We start from the raw sequence: 17,975 nt of genomic DNA, 5'->3' as shown, positions 1-17,975 counted from the left end.
ATGGTTCGACTCACTTCTAGATAACCAATGAGGAAAGCCGTGTTGTAAGCCAATGGGCTTGTCTGATTACTTCTTTTATATGTCCTGCCAGAGGGAGGAGGGAGGGTTTAGGGTACTGTATGTATGCTAGGATATTTTTCAATCTTTAGCATGAGGGAGGGGATGTGTTGGAGAAATGGGTTGGGCAGAATCCTGGAGTTGGACTTTAAGGTGCAGTGGGGGTTACATACTACTTGGGTAGAGGAGGGGTAAGTGTTGAGGTTGGAGGCATTACATTTTAAAGGACAGGGCAATCATTTAGTAATGCAGTTTGGTGGGGAGTGAGTATTAAGGGTTGATTTTAGGCTCATCTGGTTTCTTCTTATCTTCTGTCCCGGAGGCCACACACGAAGTAAAGGGAATTTAAACTTTGGGACTGTATTGACCATTTTAGTATTCATACAAGGTGATCACATCTACCTTAATCACCTCTTATCAAGGTCAAATAAATCAATTAAATACAGGGACTCTGGTGATGGATGTGCCCCTCTATGAATATCAAGCTCCTAACATGTCATGCTCCGGGAGTGATTTGGTCAGAGCTGGGGACAGCTGTCTGCCTGGAGTCTCATAGAGGATTTTCTGGAGGAAGAGCAGAGGGAAGAGAACAAGTCCACATGCTCCTCTTAATCAATCTGGTGCCTTGGCTGTGGCCATACATAGGAGTTGATGAGCCATATTGCGACATTAGTGCCTCCTAAATGGACCATAAAGCAGAACTTTGTAAATCACCAGAGCGGTTTGGTGTTGGAGCTCAGAGCTCTGCACAGCTTGAAGCTCTTCCTCTGGAGTTACGGTACACTCTACAGACGTGCAGAGACTGTGACTAAAACTGACTGCTGTCTGTTAGATGGTCAGTCATTATACCAATACTGCGCAGCAAGACGGTCATCTGTCAGAGATAACTGAGCATACAAAGCACAGAGATAACTCACGGATCAGAATGAGCTGTGCCATCAAATGCCTTATTACCCAACACCCTCAACAAGCTATGTGTCTGTTCCAGCCACCAGCTCTACATCAAACTGGTTGGCAGGTAAACGTTTAGGACTGTGGCAGACAATGAAGATTGCTTCCTATTGCTCCTGTGTAGTCAAGAAGCCACCTAGCCATTACACATAATGCAATTCAGTTTACCATCGATACCCCTTTCTTTAAATCCCCAGCCACAGCATTTGTGTTCCTTGTGGGACGTCGCTCTCCCCGCCCAACCAGTTGTAAGGTGTTGGGAGGCCTCAGCCAGCATTACTCCACTAACCACCCCTCTGATGCATTTTTCCCCACCCACTAGGACATAGAGGACTAAGCCCCAGTGGACAGGGCAAAACACATCAGAGGGGAGAGGTTAGGGGAGTAGTGCTGGCTGAGGCCACCCAACACCTTACAATTGGTTGGGCTAGGAGAGCAGTATCCCACTTGTTGTATATCTCTACCACTGGAAGAGTTATTGGGATGCCGGTACCCCCACACCTGAGGATTGGGGGGGGAGTGTCCTCTTGTTTGGAGTTCCAATGCAATACTCCCAATGCACCCGTACCTGCACAAACGGCTGTACCTTAAATTGGGTGCTGAAATGACCAACGGCTGGAACCGACTGCAATCATGAGAAGGAAGTGTCACCAGCACACCAGGATCTCACTCCACCAGGAGCACACTCCAAAGACATGCTGGTAGGTTAATTAGTTCCTGTCAAAAAAATTGGCCCAATATGTGTATGTTGTATGTGTTTGTAAGCGTGTTAGGACCCCATGGGGCAAAGGACCGCGCTATACCGCAGATGGACACCGGCGGCAAAAAGCGCCCTGAGGTGATTCAGTTCGCATAGGTAGCGCTATACAAGTCACTCATTCAATATCTCCAAAATTGGGTCCAAAATTTTACTCACATAGTATCAAGCTTCTATTTATTTTTTTGATACTATGTGATTAAAATTTTGGACCCAATTTTGGAGATCCTGGTGTGCTGGTGACACTTCCTTCTGACTCTTGCTTGGAGTGGCGCTACAAGACTTTATCTATATCTTTATCCATATTTCATCTATATGCTGATACACTCGTCTATATAAAATATATTCTATGTGTCACATGGTAATCTCATATAATATACACTATAGAAGCCAATTATAAAAGCCCATATTAAACCCCCATCCACATCTGCCCCATTAACCTATATTGCATGATCTTTTTTTTTTTTTACCTTGTGAAGTAAGATGTCCACTTTCCAGGACCCTGGCTCACACCTTTCTGGGGATGTGGTGGCTAATCCAGTGCTGCAGTCCCATTCCAATGATGTCACTCCTCTTTTGGATCCTGAGAGGACCCTGCCACTGGGCAGCTAATAGGAAGTGTTCACACGATTTAGGCAGTGACATGGACACCAGAAATAGGACCCTGCCTCAGAAGAGCCAGTCTCCACTGAAGACTTAGGACTGGAGCATCACATGCCAGCAATCGGTTAAAGGGTGTGGGATGGGGTAAATAATATCCCCAGGGCTGGGCTTTAAAGCATATCTGAATCCATATTTTTGTTTTCCATTTTGGATTGAGTGGTGAGGAGTTAGAACTCTTGTGGGTTTTTATTATTTGCAGTTTAGGGATGAAAGCCCCAGGCTATAGGGGATTGGTCCAGGCATACATTTTTGTATTCTAGCCCTTATAAAGGGGTTTGAATATTACTCCCAAAACACATTGGTTTTGGAAGTCATGCGCAAATCAGCTTTCATGCGGGCTAGAATACAATAAAGGCGTATTGCATGTAACAGTTTTGGTAAGACAGATGTGTGAGTACATAGATTTAATTTAAAAACAAATGTCAATTGGCCCAGATTTTCTAGGACAGTTCCTCATCTCATTCCTGGTAAGATTGTGTCCCGGGCTAGTCCTGGGATGATCACAGCATCACCCATACATTAGTTACTCATCATTTGCAGTAAGTCAAATAAGGGTAATAACTAAGGGGATTGCAGCCATGAGTGGGACCACATGAGAAAATGGGCATAAACTGGGCTTGGCCTGGAACGTTGCAATGCCGAGTGTGGGGGTGACATTGTCTCTGGGACTTATATGTTGGTAAGTATGCTCTTCTATGTATATTACATACGTTATTGTGTGTGAAGGGACGCACCAGTGCACAGAGGACAGGTATGAAGGGAGCCTTAACCTATCGATTTGCTTGGGACTGTATACACACTGTATGATACGTTGGTGCTATTGTATGTGAGTAAAATGAAAGGATAAGTTCACCTTTCGTAACATGTTAAAAACATATTCAGGACACACAGATACACGGGCAGATCTGATGCAGACGTGCATGGCATCAGCGATCTGCTGATCGCTGGTGCTATGCTTTACAAGTTTAAATAAATAAATAAATGCACATTTTTTTTATCTGCAAACTTTCTAAAAAGTGAACGTATCCTTTAAAGCAAAACTCCAGGCAATACAGACACAGCATCATTGCCCTTCCAGTTGTTCTTGTATAGAATTGGGAGGACTGTCTTATATGCTGGGGCGTGGCTTCCCCTTTCCCAGGCCTTCATTCAAGTGCAGATACCTTAACCTCCCATAGTGTCCCCCCAACCTCCCACAGTACCTCAGGCCCTCTGAGGGACTTCTGCATCCACAGTGTCGCTTAACCTCCCACAGTACCTCTCAACTCCCAAAGACCCATCAACCTCCTATATTGGCCCACAGTGCCTAGAGGCCCTCTGAGATGCCATATACCTTCACAGTACCCCTCAGCTACCCACAGTATCTAACTCCCATAGTCCCCCTCAACCTCCCATAGTGGCCCAAAGTGCCTCCAGGCCTCCTGAGAGCCCTCAACCTCCGCAGTGCCTCCCAACTCCCAAAAGCCCACCAAGCACTCATAATGGCCCACAGTTCCCAGAGGCCCCATGAGAGCCTGAAAACCTCCACAGTGCACCACAAACCACCCGTAGTGCCTAACTTCCACAATCCCCCCACAACCTGCCATAGTCGCCCAAAGGGCCTCCAGGCCTCCTAAGAGTCCCCAGCCTCCACAGTACCCCATCAACCTCCCACAGTGCCTCCCAACAGCCCACCAAGCATTCATAATTGCCCACAGTTCCCAGAGGCCCCATGAGAGCCTTAAAACCTTCACAGTGCACCACAAACCCCCACACTGCCTAACTCCCACAACCCCCCCCCAACTCCCATAGTGGCCTAAAGTGCCTCCAGGCCTCCTGAGAGTCCCCAGCCCCCCCAGTACTTTCAGTCTCTCACAGTGCCTCCTCCAAAAAGGCCCACCAGGCTCCCATATTGGCCCACAGTGGCTGGAGGCCCCCTGGGACCTCTCAAAATCCACAGTGTGCCTCAATCTCCCATAGTGGCTTCCAACCTCTCACAGTGGCCCACAGTGCCTCCAGGCCTCCACATTACCCCTCAACTGCCCAGCCTCCCACAGTGCCTCCTAGCCTGCTGCAAATCCTCCAGCCCCCAACCTTCAACAGTGTCCCACTCCCCCCCAACTTCCTACAGTGCTCCCCAGACCCCATCCAAAAACTTCACAAGGCCACCAATTCAGCAGCAGAGTCCCCAGAGTCCCCAATCCCCACCCTCCCCACAGTTGTCACGACTTGCCCCATTTAAAGCCTTTTAGCTCAATTTCAATATGTTTTGTATTACAAAACTTTTCTTGTATGAGTATAAACCTATCCTTTACTATTGGGGCATGGATGGATTTGGAAGAATTTACCAGGCTCTGGTCCCAAAAAATGGTTTAGACTCCCTGCCCTATAGAAGAGATAAAATACTTAATCTGAGGTGTATGTGCCTCAATCCGCCGAGCCCAGAAAGACGTATCTATCATTTCAGACCCTGGCTACACCTGAGATGGCCGGATGGTATTTAGAAGCACCTGAAGTCCTGGAGGACTCAACTTTATGATTCTTGTTCTCATCCATCATCTATTGATCCATCACCAGTTCGCGGGCACGGAAGAGCACGTTCAGAAAACATTGTTCAGCAGAGACGGCGGGACGGTCACAGCTCACTTTCTCCCCTCATAATTCCGATTTTCCAGAAGAGATAATGGTAGAAATACGGCCCCGGCTCATGTCACCGTAAAGGAATTTTATACGGAGAACGCCATTATGGCCTATCATTCGGAAATGTCAGGCGGATAAACTGCCGAGGGGAGCGCTGCGGGCTCTGGTGCCGGGAGATCACTCATCCCTCCTCTGACGCCTTTAACGATCTGTCGTTGGGCGCCGGTAACATTTTGAAGTGGATTGTATTGTTAATGCTTTTATGGGAGTTTAAAGTTCTTTGCAGCCCATCTGTGGGAAACGAAATCGTCGCCTTCCTCCCCTCCCGCAGATTAACCTGAAAATTTCATTAACGCCGTCAGGCGATCAATAAACGGCGAATGACTTTTTAACGTCTGACAACCTCGATGATTACGGCGTTTTCCCTCATAAAAGCGCCCGGGAAATGTCACTTTGGTGCACGATTATGTAAAGATCTTCAGAGGAATATTTCAAAAGTCTTTTCTCCAAAAAAAAAAAACGTCAAACTTATTTTAAGATTTGTAATTACCTGTAGTCACTATCATCACTTGCACACTGGATGGAATTTAACATCAGGCTGTGAGTAAGGCTTGGTAGACATCTATAGCGTGGGCATTTCCGCACAGTTTTGCACTTTGCTGAGTGTTGAGTGTATGGCAGCCCATTCATTTTAATTGACTGCCCTATGAGCGAGAAACACAAAAGGTAATTATCTGACTCTTTCCCAAATATGCACCTCCCTGAACCTCATGAATGGCAATGAACAATGAATGGCACCACCACGCATCTTCTAAATGGCAGTGCGTTTCTCTGTGTGTCTGGAAAATACGCAGTTTTGCATGTATTCCCAACACACATAGATATGAACTTAGCCTAAGAGCACATAAACTTAGTGGAGGAGGGTTTAGACTAGGTCCATATCTATGCGCATGGTGAACACACGCAAAACCACGTACTTTTCCACTTCATGTGACACTTCTGATTGCTTTTTAAGGAGCTCCAACAGAAAAGCTGACAGTTGGCATCTTATAGTGACATTATCAGGACCCACCCCACCTGATACTCCTGAATACCCTGTAAGGGGCTCCAACAGAATAATTCACTGCAGGCAATTGACAGGAACAACCTGTAGTGAGGTTAGCAGGACCCACCTAATGTGACAACCCTGAATACCCTTTAGGTGGCGCCACAGATTAATGGACAGTGGGCAAATGACAGGAATGTCCTTTGGTGATATTAGCAAGACCCACAACATGTGACACTTCTGAACTCCTTACTGTATAGGGGTCTCCAACAGATTGAGAGTGGGCAAAGGATGGGAACGTCTTGTAGTGATGTTAGCTGGACTCACCTCATGTGACACCCCTGAATATCTTGTAGGTGGCTCCAACAGATTAATTGGCAGTGGGAAAATGACAGCAATGTCCATTATTAATGTCAGCAGGACCCACCCCATGTGACACTTCTGAATGCCTTGTAGGGGTCTCCAACAGATTAATTGATAGTGGGTAAAGGATAGGAATGTCCTTTAGTGACGTTAACGGGACCCAACCCATGTGACACTTCTGAATGTCCTGTAAGGGTCTCCAACAGATTAATTAATAGTGGGCAAAGGGCAGGAATGTACTTTAGTGACGTTAGCAGGACCCACCCCAAGTGAAACTTCTGAGTGCCTTGTAGGGGCTCCAACGCATTAATTGTCAGTTGGCAAAGGACAGGAACATTTTTTAGTTATGTTAGCAGAAGTCACTACATGTGATACTCCTTAACAAGGCCCCTGATAAGGGGGTAGCATCAGTACTCCTGTATGGGGTCCAGGCCAGCAGGTGGGGATGGGGCCTGAGCACTGCAGCAGGGGAATCAGATATTGGCAGGAGAGGGGGTGATTTGTGAAGCTGGTGGGGGAAGGGGCAATTAGAGGAACTGATCCCTTGGGTGTCTCGACCTGCAGCAGCTAAAAGCTGGCTTCTCCTTCTCTCCCTCCCATTGGCTTTCAGTTGCTGCAGGGAGATACAGAGAGACACACTGGGGATAGGTTCCTGCAATTGCCCCCTCCCGGCTCACTGAACACCTTCCCTGTTCTGGATTTGATTCCCCCTGCTGCCCGCTTATAATGATTATAGTGTATTCTTAATGAAAATATAATTGTAATTTTTTTGGGGGGGGCCCTGTGATTTCTAACAGCAGCCCTGATCCTGAATACCCTGTAGGGGGCTCCAACAGATTAATAGACAGCAAGTAAATGACAGGAATGTCCTTTAATGGTGTTAGCATGACCCACCTCTTTTGAAACTTCTGAATACTTGTAGGAGTCTCCAACAGATTAATTGATAGTTGGCAAATGACGGGAATGTCCTCTAGTGATGTTAGCACGACCCACCCCATGTGATACTTCTGAATGCTCTATAGGGGTCTCCAACAGATTGAGAGTCCTACTGTGATGTCAGCAGGAAGCGTAACACGCTGCCTCTTAGCTCCACCCAATGAATGAGTTAAATGAAAAACAAGTGACAAGAATATAAGAGACCAAAAAGGGTCATTTACATTACAAATGATACAATATATCATACCATTGTTTTAGTGAGTTTTATTTGACGCATCAACTAGACCTGATGGGTCCACATACACTTTAATTTCTAAATCTCCTGCATTGTGCTGAGCGTGACACGTTGATGTTTCCTAGCACATTCTGGATTCAGGAGGGACAAGCGCCAATGGCTTGTTTTCAGCAGCGAGGGACAAGTCAGTTTTAGGATTATTACAATGGCTGAACTGAAAAACAACTTACGGATTTCAGACTTATATATGTATGAACCATGGAGGCTTATCAATACCTGACGGAGTTCTTCTGAATTCAACACTTTGGTTTTCCTTCTGCTATCAGCCTCCTATCCACTGAGCATGTGCACCAGCTCCACAGAGCTCAATGAGGAGAGCTGAAAACCCTCTCATCCAGCTGCTTGTGCATTTTAATTTGACTTTGCATTAGGAGGAGAAGTGTAAATGGATTGTCCGCTCTGCTCCAGGTCTGAACAACTATGTACAAGCCCATCTATCTCCCAGTCCACAGCCCGGGCCCTTTGTACATCGCATTGTAACGGTGCCAATGTTTAGCTTTGTTATCAAGCACAGGACTGGGAGCCAGCATAGGCACAGGCCGAGCTGTAAATCTGCGGGTTGGCAGCCAGGAACGGGTGGAGGCCTTCCAAGGTTTTTTTGGAGCTGAACTTTGTGAAAAGCACATAAAGGGGGCAAAACATGAGCTGAGAACTTAATCCTTGCTGGATCATAATTGTCAGCAGGGTCGGAGGATCCCCCTTGTAATGACATTGCCATTCAGGAGCCAGCAGCATGGGTGGGTCCTTCACAAAATATATTTCAAGAGCGAGAATTAAAGCGGTTGGCCGGTGGTCTATGGAGAAGTAAATCTGAGTTTAAAGTAAGCTGATAATGTAAGGGAAGGCTTACATATGATCTGGAAATATGAAAATCTCAGCGTGGCAGATGACATACTATTCCTGCCACCACTTGTACGCCATGTTGGATGAAGAATCCCTTCATTGTATCACCCTGATCTCAGGACTTGGCTAGCTCTTGGATGATCTCAGAGGACTTTGGATCTACCCAACAAATTCCTCCTTGACCTAACTGGCCATTGCGATACAGAATACCCCGCTTCTATGTGGGCTGATAACGTGAGGGAAGACAAAATTCTGTAAGACATATTTATGCTCTAGAAATATGAAACTATCTTTTACTTAGGTTTAATAAAGTTTTAACCAAAGTAGCAGTACACAGACAGTGCAAATGCTGAAAATTTTCCTACAAGTAATGTAAAAAATTCCCACCCTTGTTGAAAGGCAACATCAATACAATAAGGTATGACATAGATAATGAATTAGCTAAAGACCCTTTCAAAGAAAGTAGAAGACGTGCCTGTTATAAGAGACATTTCAACTAAAACAAGAAACACAGCAACAAGGAATTCAGATCAATGTCATACCCCTTATTTCACAGCTGTACTAACAGCTCTGAAACCTAAGAGAGCCCATCTAAAAGAGGCCTGGCTGAAAGGAAAAAAAGGAGGTGAAGGCAAATTGGAAAGGGAATAAATGGCCACGGCGAGTAGAACCCATCCAGAGCTTCAAAAGCCCCCAACAAAGGAGGGTAGAAACAAGTAAAAGAAAAATAGGAAAGTACAAGAACAGAAGAGAGAAGACAGAAAGTAAGATAAAATTTAAAAAAAAAGGGGGGGGAGGGCAGGGAAAAGAGAATAGGGTACCCCAGGGGTGAAATATGAGATCTCATTGTGGCAGATGACCTACCATTCTGTCATTATCTGTACACCATATTGGATGAAAAGTTCCCTCTTTGTATCATCCTGACCTCAGGACTTGGCCAACTCTTGGAAAATCTTGGAGGACTTTGGATCTACCTAACAAATTCCTCCTTGGCCTTATTGGCCATTGGAATGTAGAGTACCCTCCTTTTTGGTGAGCTGATAACGTAAGGGAAGAAAGAACTGGCGTCGTCAGATGGACCGACACATAATGTCCCAAAGGTGTTCTACTGGATTTAGGTCAGGCGAGCGTGGGGGCCATTCAATGGTATCAATTCCTTCATCCTTCATTGGCTGCATACTCTCGCCACATGAGGCCAGCATTGTCGTGCACCAGGAGGAACCCAGGACCTACTGCACCAGCATAGGGTCTGACAATGGGTTCAACTTTGATTTAATCCCGATACCTAATAGCAGTCAGGGTGCCATTTTCTAGCCTGTAAAGGTCTGTGCGTTCCTCCTTGGATATGCCTCCCCAGACCATCATTGACCCACCACCAAACCGGTCATGCTGAACGATGTTACAAGCAGCATAACATTCTCCGCAGCTTTCCTGGACCCTTTCACATGTGCTCAGGGTGAATCTGCTCTCATCTGTGAAAAGCACAAGGCGCCAGTGGTGGGCCTGCCAATTCTAGTGTTCAATGGCAAATGCCAATCGAGCTCCACGGTGCTGGGCAGTGAGCACAGGGCCCAGTAGAGGACATCGGGCCCTCAGGCCACCCTCATGAAGTCTGTTTCTGTTTGATCAGAGACATTCACACCAGTGGACTGCTGGAGGTCATTTTGTAGGGCTCCAGCAGTGCTCATCCTGTTCCTCCTGGCACAAATGAGCATATACCTGTCCTGCTGATGGGTTTAGGACCTTCTATGGCCCTGTCCAGCTCACCTAGAGTAATTGCCCATCTCCTGGATTCTCCTACATGCTCTTGAGACTGTTCTGGGAGACACAACAAACCTTCTGGCAATGGCACGTATTGATGTGCCATCCTGGAGGAGTAGGACTGCCTGTGCAACCTCTATAGCAGGGATCTCCAAACTACGACCCTCCAGCTGTTGCGGAACTACACGTTCCATGAGACATTGTAAAACTCTGACATTGGCAAGGCATGGTGGGAACTGTAGTTCCTGAACAACTGGAGGGCCATAGTTTGGAGAACCCTGCAGTCTTTAGGGTCCAGGTATCGCCTCATGCTATCAGTAGTGACACTGACCCTAGCCAAATGCAAAACTAGTGAAAAACAGTGAGAAAAGATGAGTAGGGAAAAAAAAGTTAGTAGCCCCCACCTGTAAAACCATTCCTGTTTTGGAGGTCGTCTCATTGTTGCCCATCTAGTGCACCAAAGCAGCTGAAACTGATTAACAACCCCCTCTGCTTGACCAAATCAATATCTCAGAAGTTTAATTGACTCGATGCTATACTCTGATTAAAAAGTGTTCCTTTCATTTTTTTTTGAGCAGTGTAGCTTCTTACAGTTCACAGTATTCCTTCTGACTATGTCTTCATCTGCTTTTTCTCTCCAAAAGGATGGCATCATCTTTTTTCAGGTATCATCCTGTGTCACAATCTACTTCCCAGGCTGGGATGCTGGCTCAGAGATGACACAATCATATAAATCCAGGTGCCTATGAAAAATCTGGTACAGATCCGGTGTTTCGTCACATATGGCAACCCATCACATTTGGCTACCTGCTGGACTGCGCATGCGCGACGTCGCCATATGCGTTCCAACACTGTGGCGATCTGCGCTTGCGCAGAATTTTGGGGCCACACCCCTGAGTCCAGGTTCAAGCCCCACCATCCAAGTGGACATAGAGTTAGAATATAATTATGCCGAGCGAAGCGAGGCCGTGCCCGAGGCGTAGCGAGGGGCCCTGTGGCAAAGTGGTGTCTTACAACAGTGTTGGAATGCATATGGTGGCGTCGCACATGCGCACTCCAGCTGGTAGCCAAATGTGATGGGTCGCCATATCTGACGAAACACCGCCCCTGCTGTAGCCTATCATCCTTCGCACTTGTTACAAAGTAGACATGTGCAGAACGAAAAAAATTGTTTCGTTTTGTTTCAATTCGTTATTTACATAAATTTGTTTAGTTAAATTTGTTTCATTCATTTTCGGGATTCGTTTCGTTTATTCGTTTTCAAATTGATTCGAAAGTTTTCTAATCGATTTCGAATAGTTTTCGAATTTAAAAAGTTTTCGAATTTAAAAAGTTTTCGAATTTGAATAGTTTTTGAATTCAAATCGTTTTCCAATTTCCAAAAAGAATAAAACAGAATAGAAAATAAAAGAATAGAATAGATTTTTTTTTTTCCATTCTATTCCTTGATTTTTAATTAAATTTTTTATTCTCTTTGGAAATAGAAAAAACTATTCGAATTCGAAAAGTTTTTAAATTTGAAAACTATTCGAATAGTTTTCAAACTTGAAAACTAATCGAAAACGATTTGAAAACGATTTAAATTCGAATTTCGTTATTTCGGATTCGTTTAAATTCGGTACTATTCTAATTCGGATACATCCGAATTTCCGAAATAACGAAAATTCGTCTGAATTTTAATTCGAAACTAAACGAACCGCACATGTCTATTACAAAGTTGCAATCTGATAACTGGGGAAGGGGTGACTGAGGAAATGCTTCCTACTACCTGCAGCAGACTGAAAAAAAAATTACTGCAAATTTGAGGATGGTTTTTGATAATAAAGGTGAAACTTTTCTGAAAAATGATACATTTACTGTTTATTGTAAAATTTCACAGCCAGCAAATTGATGATGAGGAAACCCATTTGCCTGAGAAGATTTTGTTCCTTGCCATAAGGCAGATTTAGAGGAGAGATTTGGGGGTATTTCCTGTTTTTACAATAAATACTAATTGAGCAGTAAGCAAGGTTGGAGCATACATAGAAAATGGAAGGCATGAAACCCTGCTGTCTTATAAAGTGCAATGTCCCGTCTAGGAGATGGAGAGGGTTCAGGATTATCAGGAAGTTGCTGCATTGTACAAAGTGACAGTCAGCACAATTAGTGCTATTATCTGAACGTGGGATAATTTACCAGCTGCAGGAAGAGTAGGCAACATTTCATTTATTCTCTCAATATCTGCCACCTCTTCGCTGGCGTCTGTAACAGCTCTTGTCTATGGCAGGAGCTAAAATTCAAATGTATGTACATGTACCAGCTGAAGCATGAGGACACCACAATGAGTATTTTCTTTTATAGAAATGGTTTACAGATACAGTGCCTTGAAAAAGTATTCATACCCCTTGAAATTTTCCACATTTTGTCATGTTGCAACCAAAAACGTAAATGTATTTTATTGGGATTTTATGTGATAGACCAACACAAAGTGGCACATAATTGTGAAGTGGAAGGAAAGTGATAAATGTTTTTACATTTTTTTTACAAATAAATATGTGAAAAGTGTGGGGTACATTTGTATTCAGCCCCCCTGAGTCAATACTTTGTAGAACCGCCTTTCACTGCAATTACAGCTGCAAGTCTTTTTGGGGATGTCTCTACCAGCTTTTGAGTGACATTTTATTCTTTGTAAAATAGCTCAAACTCTGTCAGATTGGATGGAGAGCGTCTGTGAACAGCAATTTTCAAGTCTTGCCGCAGATTCTCAATTGGATTTAGGTCTGGACTTTGACTGGGCCATTCTAACACATGAATATGCTTTGATCGAAAAGTGTGGCGTGCATTTGTATTCAGCCCCCTTTACTCTGATACCCCTAACTAAAATCTAATGGAACCAATTATCTTCAGAAGTCACCTAAGTGTAATTAAATCTCAGTATAAATACAGCTGTTCTATGAAGCCCTCAGAGATTTGTTAGAGAACCTTAGTGAACAAACAGCATCATGAAGGCCAAGGAACACACCAGACAGATCAGGAATAAAGTTGTAAAGAAGTTTAAAGCAGGGTTAGGTAAAAAAAAAAAATACCCCAAGCTTTGAACATCTCACGGAGCTCTGTTCAATCCATCATTCAAAAATGGAAAGAGTATGACACAACTGCAAACCTACCAAGACATGACCGTCCACCTAAACTGACCGGCCGGGCAAGGAGAACATTCATCAGAGAAGCAGCCAAGAGGCCCATGGTAACTCTGGAGGAGCTGCAGAGATCCACAGCTCAGGTGGGAGAATCTGTCCACAGGACAACTATTAGTCGTGTTCTCCACAAATCTGACCTTTATGGAAGAGTGGCAAGAAGAAAGACATTGTTGAAAGAAAGTCATAAGAAGTCCTGTTTGTAGTTTGCCAGAAGCCATGTGGGGGACACAGCAAACATGTGGAAGAAGGTGCTCTGGTCAGAGGAGGCCAAAATGGAACTTTTTGGTCTAAAAGCAAAACACTAAGGGGGTTATTTCCTAAAACATATATATATTACAGTGGTCGCATTCATAAACAATAACTTAGATAATCATATAATACAATTCATTAATGAGTGAATGTCCATATAAAAGTGAACGATGTGCTCCAATCCATAAAGTGCAAAGTGCTCCAAAAAACTTGAGGTGTGCAACACCCCCTCCTGTGTCCCCACTCACCGGATGGAATGGACCCTTAGCTTTTCAGTCTAGGGGTCGTTTCAGGCTTATGATAGCCAGGGATGGCAGCTTTACATCAATTTACCAGGCAGCTCTCACATGCTCATGATAATCATCCATAGATATTAGTACCCAAAATGAAATAAAAGGAGGGAACTATAGTGAAGTACCTTTGGCAATATCTTTATTGCGCAAGTAAAATGGATACTTACAAAAGGCAGAGTAAAAACAGACATACAATGTCAGCAGATTGCAATAGGAAACGCTGCTGTTGGCGTGCGTTCCACCGATAACCGGAAGTGACATCTGTTGGTCTCGGAATCTGAAATTCCGTCAACGCGTTTCGCCCTCCCACAGGGCGTTATCAAAGACCTCATTTCCGGTTGAAAGAGCCATCTATAAATGCAGGGAGAAGAACACCTCCCCCTTTTTCAGCCAATCAGATTAAATATGGCGACCATTATGTCGGTGGGACAAAACAAGTCTCCTCTACTGCATACTTACTTCCAATGGAAGAGATTGGCGGCCATGATATTGGTTAGATATATATTCCTTACATAATTACTATATTGCTAATTATTCCAATTGACGTCAATCCAGGTAAAAATACATTACATCATAGCAAATCCTTATCACAAATACATATAAACATTATCTTTTGAAAAAAGAAAACATTAGAATTTAAAATTTGATAATAACTCACACAAAATTAAAAATAAATATAAATAATACAAATAGAAATAAAAATAAAATAAAAATAAATAAAAAAATTAAAATAAAAAATAAATAAAAATGAAAGTAAAAATGAAAATGAATAGGAAAAATATTATTAATAATCATAAGAAATGTGAAGACTAAAAATGTCACCAATTAGACAAAAAAGGCTTCAAATCCAGTTCAGTGTTCAACCCCAATGTGCTCATCGGTCTTATGCCCCGTACACACGGTCGGATTTTCCGATGGAAAATGTCCGATCGGAGCGTGTTGTCGGAAATTTCGACCGTGTGTGGGCTCCATCGAACATTTTCCATCGGATTTTCCGACACACAAAGTTGGAGAGCAGGAGATAAAATTTTCCGACAACAAAATCCGTTGTCGGAAATTCCGATCGTGTGTACACAAATCCGACGGAAAAAGTGCCACGCATGCTCAGAATAAATAAAGAGATGAAAGCTATTGGCCACTGCCCCGTTTATAGTCCCGATGTACGTGTTTTACGTCACCGCGTTTAGAACGATCGGATTTTCCGACAACTTTGTGTGACCGTGTGTATGCAAGACAAGTTTGAGCCAACATCCGTCGGAAAAAATCCTAGGATTTTGTTGTCGGAATGTCCGAACAAAGTCCGACCGTGTGTACGGGGCATTAGACGATGAATCCACTGGGTTTCATTATGAGAGATGGCCCTCTTAAGGTTACCACCTCTCCAATGGCCTTCAATCCTATCTATACCACAGAATGTCAAACAACTCTGATCTCTTCCATTATGGAGTCTAAAATGGTTGGACAAGCTGTGGTACTTGTAGCCCTTCTTGATCCTTTTAACATGTTCACGAAGTCTCACTCCTAATTTTCTAGTGGTTCTATCCACGTATTGCAGTCCACATGGACATGAAAGGAGAGTGTGGACTGCAATACGTGGGTAGAACCACTAGAAAATTAGGAGTGAGACTTTGTGAACATGTTAATTGGATCAGGAAGGGATTCAGCAAGGGAATCCAGCAACCCCTGTGCTTCTGTATCTCCAGTGACTCCTGTGTCTACAGTGACCACTGCACTACTGTGTCTCCAATCCCTCTTGTGTCTCCATTGACCCCAACCCCAACTCCTGTGTGTTCAGTGATTCTCTTTTTCCTGTGCACTCCAGTGATCCCTGTGTCTCCAGCAACCTTTGTGACTCTAGCAACCCCTGTGCTCCTGTATCTTTATTGACTCCTGTGCCTCCAGTGACCTCTGCACTACTGTGTCTCCAAGGCCTTCTGCGTCTTCTAATAACGTCTGTGTCTCCAGTGACCCTGTGCCTGCAATGACTCTTATGCACTTCAGTGACCCCTGTGTCTCCAGTGACCCTTATGTTTCCAGTAAGCACCGGTATCTAGTTACCCTTATGTCTCCAGGTACCCTTGTGACTCCAGTGACTCCATGTGTCTCCTGTGACCCCTGCATTCCTGTGTCTCCAATGACTTCTGTTTCTCCAATGACCCAAGCATTTCTAGTAATCCTTGCTTTACTGCGTCTTAAGTGACTCCTGTGTCTCCAGTGACTCCAGCATCTCCAGTGACCCCCTTTGCACCTGTGACTCCTATGTTTTCAGTCACCTCTGAACCCCTGTGAATCCAAAGACTCCTGTGTCTTCAGTGACCCCAATGTCACCACAGACTCCTGTGCTTCTGTGTCCCAGCAACTTTAGAATCTCCAGAGGCTCCCGTGTCTCCCATGACTCCTGTGTGACCACAGAGCATCCTGTGTTATCAATCCACTCCAATGTGCCCTGAGTGCCTCCATGTCAAACAAAACCAAAGAAAATTCCCAGTTCAATTTACCGGCCAGCCTGCAACCAACCAAATCATCCTGTCTAACAGTATGCGTTAAAATAGGGGTTTTGTTTGCACACATTTGCAAATACATGCGTAAGCTGCAGAACCTCTTCACGGCACCCCAGTATTATCTGCAGTCCTAACTCTAAATTTTGAAAGCCTCCATAGTAGAAGCACATGCATTATAATGAATAGATAGAGGGCAGGTGAGCCTGGAGGGAGCCCACCCCTCTATTAATGCACAGGGGCACACTGGCACAACAGCAGCAAAGGTGTTCAGTGCCTCCCCTCACCAGTATCCCAACAGTGTAAACAAATGGCCACTGCCCCCACCTATAACTGGCCTTTGCAGCAAGGAGCACATGGAAAGCGCATACTGTTAGAGGGGATAATTTGGTTGGTTGCAGGCTGATCGGTAAGTTGAGCTGGGAATTTTCTTTGGTTTTGTATTGTCATGGGTCGCCCTTCCTTGTACTCCTTGCTGCATTGGCCAGTAATAGTTTGGGGCAGTGGCCATTTGTATGTACTGAGTGCCTCCATGACACTCACATCTCCGTGCAACCCCAGCCAGGCATAGTTACATAGTAGGTGAGGTTGAAAAAAGACACAAGTCCATCAAGTCCAACCTATGTGTGTGATTATGTGTCAGTATTACATTGTATATCCCTATATGTTTTGCGGTCATTCAGGTGCTTATCTAATAGTTTCTTGAAACTATCGATGCTCCCCGCTGAGACCATCGCCTGTGGAAGGGAATTCCACATCCTTGCCGCTCTTACAGTAAAGAACCCTCTGTCTTATTAAACTCCCTTCCGCGGAAAAGGTTTTATCCCTATTGTGGGGTCACCAGTACGGTATTTGTATATTGAAATCATATCCCCTCTCAAGCGTCTCTTCTCCAGAGAGAATAAGTTCAGTGCTCGCAACCTTTCCTCAAAACTAATATCCTCCAGACCCTTTATTAGCTTTGTTGCCCTTCTTTGTACTCGCTCCATTTCCAGTACATCCTTCCTGAGGTCTGGTGCTCAGAACTGGAAAGCATACTCCAGGTGCAGCCGGACCAGAGTCTTGTAGAGCGGGAGAATTATTGTTTTATCTCATAAAACATTCATAGAATATTTTTTGGGCCGTCTCTCTCTCCCAATGGATACAGGCCCCCAGGGGTGGACTGACAACTCATGGGGCACCCGGGCAATAGGAGATTATGGGGCCCCCCCAGGCAATATGAGATTATGGGGCCCCCCAGGCAATATGAGATTATGGGGCCCCCAGGCAATAGATTATGGGGCCACATAGTATACACACACAGACACACAATATACACACACAGTATACACACACAGAATACACATACTCACACTAAAAAGGTACTGGAGAGGCGGGGCAGCTATAATCTTGGGATTTTTTAAAAAAACACAGATTTTTACATACTGTCCCTGATTTTATTGAGGCTGGCAACCCTGATGGGGCCCCTT

The sequence above is a fragment of the Aquarana catesbeiana genome, linkage group LG13, assembly GCF_042186555.1.
Source record: "Aquarana catesbeiana isolate 2022-GZ linkage group LG13, ASM4218655v1, whole genome shotgun sequence".
Taxonomy (NCBI): domain Eukaryota; kingdom Metazoa; phylum Chordata; class Amphibia; order Anura; family Ranidae; genus Aquarana; species Aquarana catesbeiana.
Note: the sequence above shows the minus strand (reverse complement) of the source record.